The sequence below is a fragment of the Pezoporus flaviventris genome, unplaced genomic scaffold (genome assembly GCF_033815535.1).
Source record: "Pezoporus flaviventris isolate CSIRO_AGI_PZ_B2104156 unplaced genomic scaffold, CSIRO_AGI_Pfla_v1 ptg000079l, whole genome shotgun sequence".
Classification (NCBI taxonomy): domain Eukaryota; kingdom Metazoa; phylum Chordata; class Aves; order Psittaciformes; family Psittacidae; genus Pezoporus; species Pezoporus flaviventris.
The window spans coordinates 1,766,157-1,774,532 of record NW_026892627.1 but is presented as its reverse complement, the minus strand read 5'-3'; positions in this window follow the sequence as shown (position 1 = coordinate 1,774,532).

Genomic DNA, 8,376 nt, shown 5'->3' with positions numbered 1-8,376 from the left:
GTGACAGATTTATTGCCAGCCAAGATTAACACCACCAAAAAGCTCAGCCTGTCTCTAAGGGTAGGAATGTACACAATTTGTTTCCCACTCTCCTGGAGCAACTGCAAGGTCTTTATCTGAGCCTCAAGCCAGACACAATAGGCAAGATGTGTTTGGTATGGTCAGATCTCCTTTCAACATGAACTGGTGGAGAGCTATTGATTTCAGCTGCAGTGCAGTGTTATCTGGCACAGAAGAAGTGCTAACATTTTTTTTTTTCCTGATACACCTCTGTTCTTACATTGTTTTGCTCCCTGAATAGCTATCAATCAGTGGCATCTGAAGGTCAGGATTTGTGTTCCCAGGTGTAGTTACTACATTCAGCTGATGGTTGAGGACACGTGGGCAGCGAAGGTCTGTTACAACTCTCTGCCTGATTTATGAAGAACAAAAACATTGCAGCTGCCAAAACTAATCCTGAAAGCAAAACCAGAGGAAGGTTTGCTGAAAGGCCAGGGAAGCCCCTGCTTTCTGGTCAAGTGTGCGCAAGCAGGCTCATTTGCCTTTTATATTGACTTCCCAAAATACTTCCTCTTGAGATGATGCTCATCTTCTTCTCAGAACAAGGAAGGAAATGATAGAAGGGACAGAGTGAAGAAAAAGAGTATGAGAAAAGTAGAGGGAATGGGACAAACGTACATTTTTATTGATGGATCTGTAGCTGCATGACCCAACCTCCCCAGAAAAGCCAGGTGCCACTATTACCGGTGCCACTATTACCACTGCCACCATGTATCTGAGTTTGGGCCATTTTATTTGGGTCATTTTATCTTGCTTTTGGAAGGAAAGCTTATCACTAGGTGCTGCATCCATGGAGAGAAGGAGAATATGATTTGTGTCCCAAGAGGGCACAATCAGTGTTTATCTCTTTTATCTTCCTGTGATAGTTTATATCTGCACAGTCCTTTCCATCCCTTCAGCAGACATGATAGAAAGAAACCATTGTCTGCTCCTTGGTTTAGTATATTAACTTTCAGGACTTTAACTAGCAAAACGGACTATGCCCCATGTTTCATCCTCTCTCCATAAGGCCAGGAAACTTCCTCTAAGCAGTGGTCACAGGATTTTTCAGAGCACTGCTCTTAGTGTTGAGTTTCTTCAATATTTGATTATCCTTATATTGGATATCCTTATATTGGATTGAAGAGAGCAACTATTTTGGGGGTTTATGTGCTATCTATCTCCACACAGCTGGATGTGGAAAAACATACACTTTTTCTGGTATACCTGAGTGAGGGCTGAACTCAACCTGCCAGTCAAATGTCCTGGGTTGGAGACAGGTGCTGAGTTGCCAGAGGAAAAGAGGGATAAACAGATGCAGGCAGATGAACTCCAGGTTCTTCAAAAAAAATGTCTCCATTCATGACTAAAAATCATCTGAGTATCTTCTACCATTTAACAGCTGCTAAACAAATCCTGTTTGAAACTTGTCAGCTTATAAATGGACTTGTCTCCTGCTGGGTGCTGTGGGTTGCAGGTGAGCTAGAATAAATTAACTGACAAGCTGAAGACCTTGCTCTGCGGCTCAGAGCCTGTTGGGGGTTCAGGACATAAAAACAGCCAAATGGGTCAGACCAAACATCCACCTAACACAATATCCCATTTCATAAAGTTGCAAATACCAAATGAGTGTAAGAATGCAGTGAGTGTATGGCAATGCTTCCATCACATACTTTCACAGTCTATAACAATTTCTGCCTTCGGGACTTCTTAAGCTGGACATGATTTCTGTGCAGTTTGTACCTCTTAATGGTTTTCTCTTGCACTGATTTGTTTAGCTTCCCCATGAATTCGTGAAAACTTTCTGTGTCTAAAAAACCCACTGACAGGGAATTACACACTCTCTCTGTACATATAGTGAACCCATATTCATACCCAGCTAGAAGAAAACACCTTTTTTTTTTGTTTGTTTTGAACTTACCACCTTCCTTTATATTTCTGCATTTTGCTTCAGATGAAATTGAAAAAGAAAAAAAAGTTCCCCTAAATTACATCCCATTGGGCATTTACTATTATTATTATTATTATTATTACAGGCTATTCTCCAATGTACCATGGTAATTTGAATTTTAATCCTGTTTTGGAACATACCTTGCAGTCCAGAGCAGCTTTGTGTCATCTGCAAATATAATAAGATCTTTCCCTCTTCCCTCTTCCACCCCTGCCCTGAATGAAAGTATGAATACCGCTAGAGCAGGCACAGATGGCAACATGTCGCAGTTTGATGCATCCTTCCGTTTTGACAGCAAATCCTCAGTAGCTACCTTCAAGTATAGCTTTATCTCTCTTTCTGCTTCCTAGTTTTATTTGGGTCCTAGACACCCATAGCCTTGTTTAAACTGCTCCTTCTCTGTCATGCTCAAGGCCTCTTATGCTGTACTTAACTGAATTAAGAGCTCTGAGAACTTCCCTTTACCACAGAGACAGGCAAATCAGAGCCACCATTTTGTGTCCCAGAAAACACCTGGTGTGGAACAACTTGTGTCCCAAAACAGAGCAGTCACATGTCAACTACCTCCTGCATATGGTCCCTGAATCACACTAATTCCCCAGGGTCTGCCTAGGACATGTTTTTGTACCAAGGGAAATTTTAAATTATGGTTTAGTTTATGTGTCTAGATGTAGTTTTGAAATGCACAACATTGAGATCCACCATTCCCAGGTGCTTAATAATAAAAGGAGACTCATTAGTTCATGAGTTTGTTAGAATGTTTTAGGGTTTTTTCCCCCCAATTCCAGGGTGAGTTCATATTCTTTCACCATCAATGTCAACCATCCTAATGTCACTTGACAGGATGTAGTGGGTTTTCCCCACTAGAACATCTCATTTTTCAGCAACACTGCTCCAGACTACCTGTTTGCCTGTGCTTCTGTGGTGGGCTGTCAACAGGAGACTTATGGGGCACAGCCCTACTTTTTCCCAGGGTATGGAGAAACTCACAAGTTGCATTTGTGGTGATGTGATGAGTGAGGGCCCACCACAGTTCATCTGATGGGGTAGCAGCACAGTGAGGGGGCTGGAGAGTGTGTCAAGTCATGGAGGTCTCAGGAGCAGGAGGTCCCCAGGAAACTCTTCCAACTTGTCATTATTACAGCATCATGCTTTCACCCTTCCCTAACTGTCCTGGATGTGGTCCATCTGTGGATCAAAATTACAGGTGATTTGGTGCATCAGAACTTGCACCAAAAGGGTGGCTGCCTTCTGGTTGCGGAAGATGCAGAAGCCAAACATGGAACAGTTTTTGCTGTCTGGTGACTGGCTTAGCTTAATCTGCTTTTATGATGCTCTTTTGGGAAGAGCAGTCTATGAATAACTAACTGTTGATCTTACTGAGGCCCTAGATAGACACCATTTGTTTATTTAAACTTCCCTAGGGTGAGGTAACCTTCTTGAGTATCAGCAGCAAAGTTGAGAAGTTTATCTCTTCCTACTGATTCAGCCCTCTACTCTCCTTACAGGCAAAATCCTGTCACTGACTGTAGGAGTCTGTTCAGCATGGCAGTTTGTCCTCCTGCATACTTATTTTACTGTTGCCTTCCAATGGCAGTGACAGCAGGCTGGAGGAGCAAGCAGAAGATAAATGCCTTTCCAAGAAGGGGAGCCTGGTTCAGGAGTTCTGCAGTTCAGGACTCACTGTGCACAAGTGAATGATCAGTTATCATTTTCATTTCTGCTTTCCTCATCAGCTTGCTGCGGGCTCAAAGACCAGAGGAAGAGAAGATCAGCTTTGCTATTAGCTGCCTTCCTTGCTTGCAGGAGGTCAACCAGACTTACAAATATCAGGCATCCTTCCTAAGAAAGAGCCGCATCCTACCAGTTTGTCTTTATTACACTGGAGGTTGTACTGTCAAGATTAGACCTCAGTGCTTTTAGCCATGAGCAATGTGCTGTACTCTTATACAATGAGATGAACTCTTTCTTCCTCCTTTCTTTTGAAGCACCTGTGAATCAAACAAACAAAACAAATAGATGCATCAGTGACACAGAGACACTGTGGGTGTATAGAAGTGGAGAGCAGACCTTGTAGGTAAGTCTTAAAGAGTTCCCTATTAAAGAATTCCCTAACTAAGGAGTTTCCAGACTAATCCACTGTCCCTTCGTCTACCAGAGAGCCCCACATTTAGGTAACTGGATGGCCTTACACAGCCAACCAGCTACCCCCAGCATACAGGTTTTTACTGGGACAGAAGTCTTTGAATTGGCCTGCAGATGTCTTGTGTAGAGCACAGCTGTACATAGCGTGACCTGTGTGCATTCCTGCGTGCTCTGTGGCAGTCTTTTTTCTCATTCATCTCCAGCGTAAGAACTGTTGTATCTCCTTGACTACACTGAAGCTTCTGTGTTGTTGGTACTGTGAAGAGTGACTTCAGTTTGGTGACAAAACTATTTTTGCCTTCAGGGACTTGTAGTGTGGGTCAAACCTGCAAGAGGTTCTCAGGATGGGGCTGAACCACTCAAAGACACACACTTTAACAGCAGGAGCTTGCTGCAATTTCTGTTGCTTTTAAATAGGACATTATTATATTATTCTTGCCTTCCAGAAGGAGAAATTAGAGCATATACATCTGTCCATGGCTCCTAGGCTGATATTGGCTAGTCACACCTCAGAGAATACAGACCTGGCTTCCTGAGCACATTGCACCATCCTGTGGCCGTACCGATCCTCCAAGACAGTCTTTCAATCATCACTCTTGAGCACTCTTGGGTTTAAGGCTCTGTTTTCATGTTTGAAAGGCTCTGAAGGGAGTGTTAGCTTCCCAAGCTGAACTGGTTCCCATGGCTTGTGGTCATTTTTAATTCCCCGGGAATGGTCTCTAAAAGCAACATTTCTAACATCCATGTGAACAACTTCTCACTTTCCCCATCCTGGTTTTCCTGTTTGCAACTGAATTCCAGGCAGGTTTTTTCCTCAAAGCCTACATTTCCAAAAACAACCACCTTAAGCAAACAAAGAAGAACCAAAAAACAAATTAAAATTCCTCCATAGTCAAATCATCCTTTTGGCATCTTTTCAGCACCATTGCAAAATGCAAATATCTTTCAACATCACTAGGCAGACACTTTCTTAGAGAGCAATGCTATTCCACCACATGGATATTTTGCACAAATGCAACTCATGTAACAGGTTGCAAAAGCCTACACCGTGCAGCAGGGAACATGAGTGACACAGGATCTACCAGTTTAACAGGTTACTGCACACCAGTTTTGTTGTTAGGAGCTGAAGTGTTAAACCTCATCAGCTTCACCCAACAGCATGCTAAGGGGGTGCAATACACCCAGAGTGTAATAGATCCAGAGTGTAATGCATACAGGGCTACAGCCATCTCCTCTCACTCCTTAAGCCTATAGTTTAGTGTAGATGTGTCCGTATGAGCCAGTCATTGGGTGTCCAATTAATGTCACTGTGTGGAGAGTGATTCTTCATCCTGAAGTCAAAGTCTAAAATAAAGAGAGACAGTTTGTCTTTTTCTCTTTTTTAACTGTAAAAGAAGGTAGGACACTCATACACAGCTTGTGTAGTGATCTGTAGTATCGAGACAGACACACTGGAGATGTTTAATATTGGGTAAGATAAAGCCAGTGGCTTGAAAAAGGATTTTTGGGAAAACAGCCAGTACAGTAACAGAGCCTATAGAGAGCTATAGCTAAGTCAGGGGCTGTCTGCTGTAGGGTAAAATAAATTGCCCTCTAAACTCCACCAACTGATTAGATCTCCATCAGGTATATTGGGAGCTAGGAACCTAGGTTATACATAGACAGCGATATTTTTGATATGGCATAATTTAGCCTGCATTTTAAGACACATTAGGTGGGATTTAGTCATAAACATAAGCTCTACTGAAAACTGAGATGCCCTAAATTATTTATGGTACCCAGATAAGGCTTCAGAGGGGACACAGGAGCTGCAGGAGGCTTGTGCCCTTCTGGACAAAGAGATGGGAGCTAAGTGGTATATAGTAGAATATCTAAAACTATGAGGGAAGACAAACTTTGCACTGAATTAGGCGTGAATCTGTTACATTCCTGAAGTTAGGAAAGACATCTCCATATGTTATTTCAGTCTAGATGGCAGAGAAACACAACTCCACTTCAAATCCAAGGCTCATATACAAGACGCTCAGAAGCCCCACTGCTTGAGTCCTAACCTTGCATTTTGCAGTGTTATCTTCATCTATCAGTTCAAACTATTTCAATTATTATCTGATGAAGGGTTCTTAGCCAATGGACACTGAAACAATAGTTTGATAAGACCTCTGAAAATAATTATGCCATCTATTCCTACGAATTTCAGCTGCTATTGACTGTCATTCTTGGCAGAGTATCAAGCAAGATCAGGATTATGTTCTGCTAAAATAACAGACTATTGTAGCCCAAAACTTTAATTCCAACAAACAAGGTAAAAGGCAAAAGGGGATAATATCAGATAAGGAATTCTTAGATGTTTAAGGTGGGCTTCAGGGTTCCTGAAGGAAAATATGGGGGGAAATTAGTACCATCCTAAAGCAGACATCTAAAATAAGTGATAACCATCACTCTGAACTCTGTTCCTGTCAGGTGATTATAGAGAAAGCCATAGCTGTCTAGTGCAGACTGAGACACTTAATTCTCAGCCATTTCTATTAACTCATCTGGCAGATACCCTGTAACTTCATCCAAATAGTCCCACCATATGCCCAAAGAATTTTAAACACAGATTATTATGGATATATTACTTGTCAATTTTTGGTATTATTTGGGCACAGCACAAGTAATGTATATGTGAAAGAAGGGTATAAAGCTCAGAAGAAAACTTGAGTACTCCTCAAGACAGTGTTAAGCATTGATAGGGAGCACTCTATCTATCTCTGTCCACTGTTATCCCAAAAAAGATAATCATCAAGTTAACATGACCTAAAGGAATAATCTAGAAATCTGCCATGATGGCAGTTGCTCCTATGGAAAGGAGAGAGACAAATTTCTCTGTTTGGTAAAGATGGGGGATGTCACAGGCTTGGAAGGCACCTCTGAAAGCTCAAGTGAGATATAAGCCTCATTATCCTAGTGGTAGAGCAGGAGAAGAATTAGTGAGGAAGAGAATAGTATTTATTATTGTCAGTTGTAGAAGGCTTTAAAAAAAAACAACAAAAAACACATCAGAAATGTTTAATCCAGCCTTAAATTGGTGACTTCTTGAGTTTCTTTCCAGTTTTCCTTTTTTTGTGATTCTTTGGAATGTCTTCCAGATTGCTGGTCTGCCTTAATTTTATTTTTGCTGACTCTCCTGATATTGCTTTTTTTTTTCTGTTTAGACTGATATATCCCAAAGGTATCTTTAAACTAAAAATGCATAACCACAACCTTAAATGCATCCAAACCACGAAACCAGTCACTTCTTTTCCACTTCATTGAAATTTCTGGCTCCTGATAACTAGTTCCTAAACAAAACTATTATTAATTTAGCATTTTACTTGGAGGTTGTTTAAGGGAAGTGTTTGGAGAAAGAAAAGGTGTGGCCATTATCAGGCTTTCCTAAAGGGGTGCTTAAAATACAAATTATTAAAGGTGTGGTAGATGATGTCTTAAATTGTTAGGTTTGTGACAGAGAGATTCTAAGCATGTGTATTAGACTCTGGGTGTGTCTAATGTGTGTGTCTAATGTGTCATTTGAATTAAGACTTAGTTCTGGGTTCTCTAGGAGACCTAGATGCCTGAAGCAGAGATCAGTTGCATGTAGTTCTCCTCCCCATCCAAGAAAACATCCTTAGAGGACTTAATAAGCTAAAAGTTGTAATTAGAAAAATGGACTTCATATTGTGGTTTAAAAGAGTGAATATTTTATTTTTATTTTTAAATTATTTTTATGTGTAAAACAATTCTCAGAAAACTGTCAAGTAATACTAATTAGGACATTAAGAGTAGGTCTTGCTGCTCTCTGTCAAAAAAAAAAAAAAGGAAAAATAACCACAAAAAATAAAAGAAGACAGACAAAGAGCCTAAAACCTTCTTCTAAAAGTAACTGGACAAAAGATCTTAATTTTAAGATTTTAAGGAAGAACTGAAGAACTCATCAAATGAGTGAGCCAGGTGCTGAAGCACAGACAATAAATCTGGGGATTCCTTTAATTTTGTATTTTCTTGGAAGGTTGTGCTTTGAAACTGTGGTTCAGCAAGCTCCCTGGCTGATGAAACAGACAATGTCATCATGGCATCATGTCTTTGTTCACCATGATAGTCAGAGTCAATCTCACCATCTTCTTCACAACAACTATCAAGTAACAAGCTTCACTGCTCAACCCCTTTAAGGTTTTGGGCAACTATATCCATAAAAGTGAAAGGAACTGGGCCCCTGGAACCCT